We start from the raw sequence: 12,824 nt of genomic DNA on the forward strand, positions 1-12,824 counted from the left end.
TCTAGTCACAGCTGTGAGTGGATACAGGCCTTTACACTGCAGAGCCTCACACGTTTTTTTTTACTTTTTAAAACACAACATTGGTGCAATACTTCTGTCTTTACCATCATCAAATAATCCTAAATCAGCATTTCTATATTGTTAAACTGGTTCTCCACAATACCACCGGAAGGTATTTGTGCCAAGGCAGAGAGGAGAGCGCACACACACACACACACACACACACACACACACACACACACACACACACACACACAGTAAGAACGTCCTTGAGTAAACAGCTACACTGGAACTGGCAGCTCCTCTGTATTGCAGATTAAACACTGAGAAAAACCCATTTCAGTGCAAAGTGGAGAGAGAGAGAGAAAACACAAAGCTCATAACTCCAACATGGTCAGCAAAACACAACGACAAAAACAACCCAATGATTGGAATTCCAACAGACAGGAACATGACAAAATAGACAAAGCTTTCATTAGTTTTTCTTTTAGGTTTCAGTTTGTCGTCAGAAGAAGCACTACCTGGGAAAAAGCATAAGGCATTTACTGTCCTTCACATTATAGAATTGGCTGCATGATTCAAGTATACCGACTGATATGTGGGGGTTTTTTCGGGGGGGGCGAAAAAAACGTGGATATATGTGCAGGGAAAAAAACGTAACGTATTTTCCACAGGGCGACCCCCCCACCACTCACTTCCTGTCGTATTTTCCACAGGGCGACCCCCCACTCACTTCCTGCACGTATTTTCCACAGGGCGACCCCCCACTCACTTCCTGTACGTATTTTCCACAGGGCGACCCCCACTCACTTCCTGCACGTATTTTCCACAGGCCCCCCCACTTCCTGTCGTATTTTCCACAGGGCACCCCCACTTCCTGCACGATTTTCCACAGGGCGACCCCCCCACTTCCTGTACGTATTTTCCACAGGGCGACCCCCCCCTCACTTCCTGAATTTTCCACAGGGCGACCCCCCCACTTCCTGTACGTATTTTCCACAGGGCGACCCCCCACTCACTTCCTGTACGTATTTTCCACAGGGCGACCCCCCACCACTTCCTGTAGTATTTTCCACTGGATGACCCCCCACTTCCTGTAGTATTTTCCACAGGGTGACCCCCCCCTCTGTAGTATTTTCCACAGGGTGACCCCCGTAGTATTTTCCACAGGGTGACCCCCCTCCTGTAGTATTTTCCACAGGGTGACCCCCCCTCCTGTATATTTGTAAGTGAGAAGGAGACCAACTAGTTACATTGTATTATTTACCGAGTCTTTTTTGTCTTTGTGTTTGAGACTGTGGCGGTAACGATTCTAGACTATTCCGTCTGTCGTCACGCTGTCCAGCGTTTGACTGACGCTCGACTGAGGCGGGCTTTTACATGGAGTCCCCGCCCCTGTCAGGTGATCCACGGGGAGGAAGGAGCTGATTGGAGAAGGGCTGTTGATCCTCCCGCCCTCGCTGGCGCCCATAGGCTAGTGGAATAGTTCAACCCGCCCCAAAGGGAGGAGCTGTGGAGGTCGCTGACGTTCCACTGACTGGGCTCCGGGCGCGGCTGGGAAGGGGTGGAACCCTCCAAGGCTCCGCCCATTCGGCTCTGAGAGGAGCCAATGGCCTGCCAGCCCGGGAGGCAGCGGCCAATGACTGACCTTGTGCAAAGAAACGGTTGATTTCCTCCTCACTGGCAAACTCAGCCAGGATGGTAGTGTTCCCTAGTACGCACCTGAGGAGAGAGAGAAGAGAGAGGGGGGATGAAGAGAGAGAGGGGACGAAGAGAGAGAGAGAGGGAGAGAGGGGAGAGAGAGAGAGAGAGAGAGAGAGAGAGAGAGGAAGGGGGGACGAAGAGGAGAGAGAGAGAGAGAGAGAGGGAGAGAGAGAGGAGAGGAGAGAGAGAGAGGGGGACGAAGAGGAGAGAGAGGGGGGACGAAGAGGAGAGAGAGAGAGAGAGAGAGAGAGAGAGGGGGACGAAGAGGAGAGAGAGAGAGAGAGAAGAGAGAGAGAGAGAGGGGGACGAAGAGGAGAGAGAGAGAGAGAGAGGAGAGAGAGAGAGAGAGAAGAGAGAGAGAGGAGAGAGACGAAGAGGAGAGAGAGAGAGACGAAGAGGAGAGAGAGAGAGGGGGACGAAGAGGAGAGAGAGAGAGAGAGGGGACGAGAGAGAGAGAGCGAGAAGAGAGGGACGAAGAGGAGAGAGAGGGGGACGAAGAGGAGAGAGAGGGGACGAAGAGGGAGGCGAAGAGAGAGAGAGAGAGAGGGACGAAGAGGAGAGAGAGGGGGACGAAGAGGAGAGAGGGGGACGAAGAGGAGAGAGGGGGGGGACGAAGAGGAGAGAGAGAGACGAAGAGGAGAGAGAGAGAGAGACAGAGAGAGAGAGAGAGAGGGACGAAGAGGAGAGAGAGAAGAGGAGAGAGAGAGAGAGCAGAGGAGAGAGAGAGAGGGACGAAGAGGAGAGAGAGAGGGGACGAAGAGGAGAGAGAGGGGACGAAGAGGAGAGAGAGAGGGGACGAAGAGGAGAGAGAGAGGAGGGACGAAGAGGAGAGAGAGAGAGACGAGAGAGAGAGAGAGAGACGAGAGAGAGAGAGAGGGGACGAAGAGGAGAGAGAGGGGAGAAGAGGAGAGAGAGAGAGGGACGAAGAGGAGAGAGAGAGGAAGAGGGACGAAGAGGAGAGCGAGAAGAGAGGGACGAAGAGGAGAGCGAGAAGAGAGGACGAAGAGGAGAGAGAGGGGACGAAGAGGAGAGAGAGAGGGGGACGACGAGGAGAGAGAGAGAGAGAGGGACGAAGAGGAGAGAGGGGGACGAAGAGAGAGAGAGAGGGGGACGAAGAGAGAGAGAGAGAGAGAGGGGGACGAAGAGGAGAGAGGAGGGGACGAAGGAGAGAGAGAGAGAGAGGGGGACGAAGAGGAGAGAGAGAGGGGAGCGAGAGGGATGAAGAGGAGAGAGAGGGAGGGGAGAGAGGGGGGATGAAGAGGAGAGAGAGAGGAGAGAGAGGGATGAAGAGGAGAGAGAGGGAGGGATGAAGAGGAGGAGGGAGTTGCGTGTGTGTGCGTGTATAATTGTCTTACATGTGCAGACTCTTCTGTGCCTTGGCTGCCTCGTCCTTGGAGCTGTAACATACCACAGCATTGCCGTGCGGCAGGTTGAGGTGGAATGTAATCAGAGGACCGTGCTGCATACAGAGAGTCCTCAGAGTAGAACCATCCATCTGGAGAGGAGGGAGGAGAGGAGGGAGGAGAGGACGGGAGGAGGAGAGGGAGGGAGGGAGGAGAGAGGGAAGGGAGGAGAGGACGGGAAGGGAGGAGAGGACGGGAAGAGAGGAGAGGACGGGGAAGAGAGGAGAGGACGGGAAGGGAGGAGGGAGAAGGGAGGAGAGGAAGGGAGGAGGGAGGAGAGGAAGGGAGGAGGGAGGAGAGGAAGGGAGGAGGGAGGAGAGGAAAGGGAGGAGAGGGGAAGGAGGAGAGGGGAAGGGAGGAGAGGGAAGGAGGAGAGGGAAGGAGGAGAGGGAAGGAGGAGAGGGAAGGAGGAGAGGGAAGGAGGAGAGGGAAGGAGGAGAGCAGTTAGTAACATACATTGTCCTCAGAGAAGAGCAGTCAATCTACAGAGTAGTAGGAGTTAAGACATGGAAGTAACAGCCCTTGAAGAAGCCATCACTAGTCCCTTGGTAGTCCACCTAAAAGTAGCCAACCAGTCCTAGTCCTCCTAAAAGTATCCAACCAGTCACTAGTCCACCTAAAAGAAGCCAACCAGTCACTAGTCCTCCTAAGTCCCCAGTCACTAGTCCTCCTAAAAGTAGCCAACCAGTCACTAGTCCACCTAAAAGTAGCCAACCAGTCACTAGTCCACCTGAAAGTAGCCAACCAGTCACTAGTCCCCCTAAAAGTAGCCAACCAGTCACTAGTCCTCCTAAAAGTAGCCAACCAGTCACTAGTCCCCCTAAAAGTAGCCAACCAGTCACTAGCCCTCCTAAAAGTAGCCAACCAGTCACTAGTCCCCCTAAAAGTAGCCAACCAGTCACTAGCCCCCTAAAAGTAGCCAACCAGTCACTAGCCCCTTGGAGTCCTCCTAAAAGTAGCCAACCAGTCACTAGCCCCTTGGTAGTCCACCTAAAAGTAGCCAACCAGTCACTAGCCCCTTGGTAGTCCTCCTAAAAAGTAGCCAACCAGTCACTAGCCCCTTGGTAGTCCACCTAAAAGTAGCCAACCAGTCACTAGCCCCTTGGTAGTCCACCCAAAAAGTAGCCAACCAGTCACTAGCCCCTTGGTAGTCCACCTAAAAGTAGCCAACCAGTCACTAGTCCCTTGGTAGTCCACCTAAAAGTAGCCAACCAGTCACTAGTCAGTCCTCCTAAAGTAGCCAACCAGTCACTAGTCCTCCTAAAAGTAGCCAACCAGTCACTAGTCCTCCTAAAAGTAGCCAACCAGTCACTAGTCCTCCTAAAAGTAGCCAACCAGTCACTAGTCCTCCTAAAAGTAGCCAACCAGTCACTAGTCCTCCTAAAAGTAGCCAACCAGTCACTAGTCCTCCTAAAAGTAGCCAACCAGTCACTAGTCCCCTAAAAGTAGCCAACCAGTCACTAGTCCCCCCTAAAAGTAGCCAACCAGTCACTAGTCCTCCTAAAAGTAGCCAACCAGTCACTAGTCCTCCTAAAAGTAGCCAACCAGTCACTAGTCCCCCTAAAAGTAGCCAACCAGTCACTAGTCCTCCTAAAAGTAGCCAACCAGTCACTAGTCCACCTAAAAGTATCCAACCAGTCACTAGCCCCTTGGTAGTCCACCTAAAAGTAGCCAACCAGTCACTAGTCCCTTGGTAGTCCACCTAAAAGTACCCAACCAGTCACTAGTCCTCCTAAAAGTAGCCAACCAGTCACTAGTCCCTTGGTAGTCCACCTAAAAGCGGCCAACCAGTCACTAGTCCACCTAAAAGTGGCCAACCAGTCACTAGTCCACCTAAAAGTAGCCAACCAGTCACTAGCCCCTTGGTAGTCCTCCTAAAAGTAGCCAACCAGTCACTAGTCCACCTAAAAGTGGCCAACCAGTCACTAGGCCACCTAAAAGTGGCCAACCAGTCACTAGGCCACCTAAAAGTGGCCAACCAGTCACTAGTCCACCTAAAAGTAGCCAACCAGTCACTAGTCCTCCTAAAAGTAGCCAGCCAGTCACTAGCCCCTTGGTAGTCCTCCTGAAAGTATCCAACCATTTTTTTCCAGTTTCATGACACTGTTGTAGCTAGTGTGTTGAATTATGCAAGAGAGAGATTTTCTGACAAAGTCCCCACTGGTCAAGTCAAGTCCTACAACACTGGTAGACAGTAGACCGGAGTGTGTGAGTGTGTTTTTATACCTGAGTTGTGAGATTCTTCGAGAACGAGCCAGTTGGTTCTCCCTGAGCTGCTGCTACCGTCACTCCAACTACAACCTGAGAGAACAGACGATTATTACCCAGACACACTTCATTTCCACGACAGGGCCAGTCCGGTAGCTCACCGGCTCTCCGGGGCCAATCCGTACCCCACTGGCTCTCGGGGCCAATCCGTACCCCACTGGCTCTGGGGCCAATCCGCACCCTACTGGCTCTGGGGCCAATCCGTACCCTACTGGCTCTGGGGCCAATCCGTACCCTACTGGCTCTGGTGTTTGTTCTCCCATGTTCCTTATAACATGGTTCCAGCAACTACAGGTGCCTTCGAAAAGTATTCAGACCCCTTGACTTTTTTTCCACATTTTGTTACGTCACAGCCTTATTCTAAAAATTGATTAAATTGTCACCCCCCTCTCCTCAATCTACACACAATATAGCAAATGTATTAAAAATAAAAACTGAAATATCACATTTACATAAGTATTCATGACCCTTTACTCAGTACTTTGTTGAAACACCTTTGGCAGTGATTACAGCCTTGAGTCTTCTTTGGTATGACGCTACAAGCTTGGCACAACTGTATTTGGGGAGTTTCTCCCATTCTTCTCTGTAGATCCTCTCAAGCTCTGTCAGGTTGGATGGGGAGCGTTGCTGCACAGCTATTTTCAGGTCTCTCCAGAGATGTTTGATCGGGTTCAAGTCCGGGCTCTGGCTGGGCCACTCAAGAACATTCAGAGACTCGTCCAGAAGCCACCCTGCGTTGTCTTGGCTGTGTGCTTAGGGTCGGTGTCCTGTTGGAAGGTAAAGCGTCACCCCAGTCTGAGATGCGGAGCACTCTGAAGCAGGTTTTCATCAGGGATCTTTCTGTATTTTGCTCCGTTCATCTTTCCCTCGATCCTGACTAGTCTCCCAGTCCCTGCCGACGAAAAACATCCCCAAAGCATGATGCTGCCACCACCATGCTTCACCATAGGGATGGTGCCAGGTTTCCTCCAGATGTGATGCATGGCATTCAGGCCAAAGAGTTCAATCTTGGTTTCATCAGACCAGAGAATCTTGTTTCTCATGGTCTTAGAGTCTTCAGGTGCATTTTGGCAAACTCACAGCGGGCTGTCATGTGCCTTTTACTGAGGAGTGGCTTCCCACTGGTCACTCTACCATAATTTCAATAATAATTTTTTTCTAAGGCTGGCCATGCTTTCCACCTGGCTACCCCTACCCCGGTCAACAGCACCCCCACAGCAACTCGTCCAAGCCTCCCCCATTTCTCCTTCACCCAAATCCAGATAGCTGATGTTCTGAAAGAGCTGCAAAATCTGGACCCCTACAAATCAGCTGGGCTAGACAATCTGGACCCCTACAAATCAGCTGGGCTAGACAATCTGGACCCCTACAAATCAGCTGGGCTAAACAATCTGGACCCCTACAAATCAGCTGGGCTAAACAATCTGGACCCCTACAAATCAGCTGGGCTAGACAATCTGGACCCCTACAAATCAGCTGGGCTAAACAATCTGGACCCCTACAAATCAGCTGGGCTAAACAATCTGGACCCCTACAAATCAGCTGGGCTAGACAATCTGGACCCTCTTCCTACAATTATCTGCCGAAATTGTTGCAACCCCTATTACTAGCCTGTTCAACCTCTCTTTCGTATCGTCTGAGATCCCCAAAAGATTGAAAGCTGCCGTGGTCATCCCCTCTTCAAAGGTGTGACACTCTGGACCCAAACTGCTACAGACCTATATCTATCCTACCCTGCATTTCTAAGGTCTTCGAAAGCCAAGTTAACAAACAGATCACCGACCATTTCGAATCCCACCGTACCTTCTCCACTATGTTTCAGAGCTGGTCATGGGTGCACCTCAGCCACGCTCAAGGTCCTAAACGATATCATAACCGCCATCGATAAGAGACATTACTGTGCAGCCATATTCGTCGACCTGGCCAAGGCTTTCGACTCTGTCAATAACCGTATTCTTATCGGCAGACTCAACAGCCTTGGTTTCTCAAATGACTGCCTCGCCTGGTTCACCAACTACTTCTCAGACAGAGTTCAGTGTGTCAAAAATCGGAGGGCCTGTTGTCCGGACCTCTGGCAGTCTCTATGGGTGTACCACAGAGTTCAATTCTTGGGCCAACTCTTTTCTCTGTATACATCAATGATGTCGCTCTTGCTGCTGGTGATTCTCTGATCCACCTCTACGCAGACGACACCATTCTGTATACTTCTGGCCCTTCTTTGGACACTGTTAACAACCCTCCAGACGAGCTTCAATGCCATACAACTCTCCTTCCGTGGACTCCAACTGCTCCTAAATACAAGTAAAACTAAATGCTCTTCAACCCATCGTTGCCCGCACCTGCCCGCCCGTCCAGCATCACTACTCTGGACGGTTCTGACTTAGAATATGTGGACAACTACAAATACCTAGGTGTCTGGTTAGACTGTAAACTCTCCTTCCAGACTCACATCAATCATCTCCAATCCAAAATTAAATCTAGAATCTGCTTCCTATTCGCAACAAAGCATCCTTCACTCATGCTCAAACATACCTCGTAAAACTGACTATCCTACCGATCCTCGACTTCGGTGATGTCATCTATAAAATGTCCTCCAATACCCTACTCAATAAATTGGACTCCATCCATCACAGTGCCGTCCGTTTTGTCACCAAAGCCCCATACACAACCCACCACTGCGACCTGTATGCTCTCATTGGCTGGCCCTCGCTTCATACTCATTGCCAAACCCACTGGTTCCAGGTCATCTATAAGTCCTTGCTAACTTTAAGCACCAGCTATCAGAGCAGCTCACAGTTCACTGCACCTGTTCATAGCCCATCTGTAAATAGCCCATCCAACTAACTCATCCCCATACTGTATTTATTTATTTATCTTGCTCCTTTGCACCCCAGTATCTCTACTTGCACATTCATCTTCTGCACATCTATCACTCCAGTGTTTAATTGCTAAATTGTAATTATTTCACCACTTTGGCGTATTTATTGCCTTACCTCCCTAATCTTACCTCATTTGCTCACACTGTATATAGACTTTTTCTACTGTGTTATTGACTGTATGTTTGTTTTATTCCGTGTGTATCTCTGTGTTGTTGTATGTGTCGGACTGCTTTGCTTCATCTTGGCCAGTTGTAAATGAGAACTTGTTCTCAACTGGCCTACCTGGTTAAATAAAGGTGAATAAATAAATAAATAAAAAGGCCTGATTGGTGAGTGCTGCAGAGATGGTTGTCCTTCTGGAAGGTTCTCCCATCTCCACAGAGGAACTCTGGAGCTCTGTCAGAGTGACCATCGGGTTCTTGGTCACCTCCCTGACCAAGGCCCTTCTCCACCGATTGCTCAGATTGGCCGGGCGGCCAGCTCTAGGAAGAATCTTGGTGGTTCAAAACGTCTTCCATTTAAGAATGATGGAGGCCACTGTGTTCTTGGGGACCTTCAATACTGTATAAATGTTTTGGTTCCCTTCCCCAGATCTGTGCCCCTCGACATAATCCTGTCTCTCGAGCTCTACGGACAATTCCTTCGACCTTGTGGCTTGGTTTTGTCTGACATGCACTGTCAACTGTGGGACCTTATAAGACAGGTGTATGCCTTTCCAAATCATGTCCAATCAATTGAATTTACCACAGGTGGAGTCCAATCAAGTTGTAGAAACATCTCAAGGATGAGTAATGGAAACAGGAAGCACCCGAGCTCAATTTCAAGTCTCATAGCAAAGGGTCTGAATACTTATGGAAATAAAGTATTTCAGTTTTTTTACTTGTAATAAAATGTATAAAAACCTGTTTTCGCTTTGTCATTATGGGGTATTGTGATGTCATTATGGGGTATTGTGATGTCATTATAGGGTATTGTGATGTCATTTAGTATTGTGTGTAGATTGGATGAGGGAAAAAATATTATTTAATCCATTTTAGAATAAGGTCTTCTCCCACGTAGCAAAAACGTGGGAAAAGACAAGGTCTGAATACTTTAAGGTACTGTATAGTGATGTGAAACTAGGCCAGAACAGCTCAGTTTGGCCCTAGTGTGAATTAGGCAACACACACACACAATTTCCCCAAACCCACAATAACATTTGATTTGACACAGTCTTGTACCTTATGGGGACACAAAATTCAGTCCCATTCAAAATCCTATTGTACCTAACTTTAACCCTAAACCTAACTTTAACCCTAACCTTAACCCTAAACCTAACCTTAACCCTAACCCAACCCTAAACCCTAACCCTAACCTTAACCTTAACCAAAACCTAAACCTTAAAACCTTAACCTTCAAACCCTAACCTTAAACCTTAACCTTAAACCTTAACCTTAAACCTCAACCCAAACCCTTAACCCTAAACCTTAACCCCAAACCTTAACCCCAACCTTAACCCCAACCTTAACCCTAAACCCTAACCTTAACCCTAAACCTAACCTTAACCCTAACCCTAACCTTAACCCTAACCTTAACCCTAAACCCTAACCTTAACCCCAAACCAACCTCAACCCTAAACCCTAACCTTAACCCTAAACCCAACTTAACCCCAACCCCCACCTCCAACCCTAAATCCCCACAACCCTAAACCCAACCTTAACCCTAAAACCAAACCTCAACCCTAAACCTTAACCCTAAACCTAACCTTAACCCTAACCTTAACCCTAAACCCAAACCCACAACCCAACCAACTTAACCCTAAAAAACTTAACCCAAACTAACAACAAAACCCCTAACTTAACCCCAAACCTAAACTTAACCCTAAACCCTAAACTAACCCAAACCAACAACAAACCCTAAAACAACCAACAACTAAACCTAACCAACCTAAACCAACCTAACCCAAACTAACCCAACCCCACACCTAACCAACCCTACTTAACCCTAATAACAACCCTTAACCCAACCTTAACCTAACCCTAAACCCAACCTCAACCCTAAACCTAACCTTAACCCTAAACCCAACCTTAACCCTAAACCCACCTAAACCTTAACCTTAACCTAACCTTAACCCTAAACCCTAAACCCACAACCCTAAACCCTAAACCTAACCCTAAACCCTAACCTTAACCCTAAACTTAACCCCAAACCCTAAACTTAACCCTAAACCCTAAACAATAAACCCTAACCCTAAACCCAACCTTAACCCTAAACCCAACCTTAACCTAAACCCAACCTTAACCCTAAACCCAACCTTAACCCTTAACCCAACCTTAACCCTTAACCCTTAACCCTAACCTTTAACCCTTAACCTAACCTTAACCCTAAACTAACCTTAACCTTAACCCTAAACCTAACCTTAACCCTAAACCTAACCTTAACCCTAAACCTAACCTAAACCTAACCTTAACCCTAAAACTTAACCCTAAACCCCCTTGAAAACAGCATATTACCTTGTTAAGGACCCAACAACATCAAAAAAATGTCCCCAGTCGGCTCAAATGTTTGTTTGTTTACTGTTGTCGCTGGGACTTCTGGTCTTCCAGTACAGTAAACACACCCACCCCTTTTTTAAAAGGCAGCTCACAGGTGTGTATCTGGAGTGAGGACCCCAGCAAGCGGAGAGGAGCTTCCCCCAGGATGGAAGGGGTTTCTGTGGGTGGCTGGTGAGACCGGGAGGAGGGCGGGAAGGAGCTGAAAGACCAGGAGGCAGAGGGACCTTCCACAGCTCATGGGCCAGAGACAGTTACACCTCCTGGGGACCATTTAGACTCACCGGACCTGGCTGGAGGGAGGGAGAGAGATAGAGATGGGAGGGAGGGAGGGGAGAGGGAGGGAGAGAGAGAGGGGGAGGGAGAGGAGGGAGGGGAAAGAGAGAGAGACACCGATCCATAGGTGATAATGACAGAAGGAGTTTACCACATGGTGCTTTAAACCCTTCCTCCAGTGTGATGGTTATAACCATCACCAATCACCCATATTAACAAAACGCTTTTCATTTCTCTAGTACAGAATACGATCACAATGAATAATCATGTTCTATGTATCGTCCCAGCTGAGGGTTGGGGGTTTTAGCCCTACCTGTAATGCTTTGGGGGGGACCTACCTGTAATGCTTTGGGGGGGGACCTACCTGTAATGCTTTGTGGGGGGGTTAGACCTACCTGTAATGCTTTGGGGGGACCTACCTGTAATGCTTTGGGGGGGACCACCTGTAATGCTTTGGGGGACGGACCTACCTGTAATGCTTTGGGGGACGGGACCCCCTGTAATGCTTTGGGGGGGACCCACCGTAATGCTTTGTGTGGGGGGGGGTTTAGACCTACCTGTAATGCTTTGGGGGGACCTACCTGTAATGCTTTTTGGGGGGGGGACCTACCTGTAATGCTTTTTTTTGGGGGGGGGTGTTAGACCTACCTGTAATGCTTTGGGGGGGGGTTAGACCCACCTGTAATGCTTTGGGTCGTACTGGTGAGTGAACCACTGTGGCTGGAGGCACGACTAGATGACCAGGCACTGTTAGAAGGCATCGTGGTGTTCAGAGATGAGGATGGTCCTGGAGAGAGAGAGAGGAGAGAAGGAACAACAACGAGAAAGAGAGAAAGGAGAGATAGAAAGAAAGAGAGAGAGAGAGAGAGACAGAGAGAGATAGAAAGGAGAGAGAAAGAATGAGAAAGGAGAGAGAGAGAGAGAGAGAGAGAGGAAGAGAGAGAGGAAGAGAGAGAGAGAGAGAGAAGAGAGAGAGAGGAAGAGAGAGAGAGAGGAAGAGAGGAAGAGAGAGAGAGAGGAAGAGAGAGAGAGAGGAAGAGACACAGGGTTCAGTGAAACACAAAGTTAACACAGGACAGAACAATAGACTACAAAAGCAGGGATGAAACGAAGCTCGCACCAGCCTGAGGACAGTCCGTTTCAGACTGGGTTAGTTGACCTGACAACAAGCTTCAGCTGTACAAATCATCAAGTCAGGGATAATCAATAGCGCTGAGAGATTAAACAACATCTCAGTTATTTCTGCTTTTTGATGTAGTAGGGAGTTGTAGTTTCTCTAGAGATAAATCAGATCCAGACTGAACTGTGTGATGTAGTAGAGAGTTGTAGTTTCTCTAGAGATAAATCAGATCCAGACTGAACTGTGTGATGTAGTAGGGAGTTGTAGTTTCTCTAGAGATAAATCAGATCCAGCCTGAACTGTGTGATGTAGTAGGGAGTTGTAGTTTCTCTAGAGATAATCCCTTGTATGCCTGCTTGTCCGGTCTGTGAGGGTCAGAAGAGACAGCTGGATGGAGAGAGACACTAATGTAATATATATATATAAATAAAACTAATGTAATATATATATAAATAAAACTAATGTAATATATATATTTTAAACTAATGTAATATATATATATAAATAAAACTAATGTAATATATATTTAAAACTAATGTAATATATATATAGAAATAAAACTAATGTAATATATATTTAAAAACGAATGTAATATATATAAAACTAATGTAATATATAAATAAAAACCAATATAATATATAAA

General features: G+C 48.0%; 1 pseudogene; it reads right to left on the reverse strand.

Moving 5' to 3' along the window:
* Positions 1 to 1,312: 1,312 nt before the first annotated feature.
* LOC106594621 (trinucleotide repeat-containing gene 6A protein-like) overlaps positions 1,313 to 12,824 on the reverse strand; it is a 69,249-nt pseudogene continuing 57,737 nt past the window's right edge.

This window comes from Salmo salar, chromosome ssa06 (genome assembly GCF_905237065.1).
Source record: "Salmo salar chromosome ssa06, Ssal_v3.1, whole genome shotgun sequence".
In the NCBI taxonomy this organism is placed as follows: domain Eukaryota; kingdom Metazoa; phylum Chordata; class Actinopteri; order Salmoniformes; family Salmonidae; genus Salmo; species Salmo salar.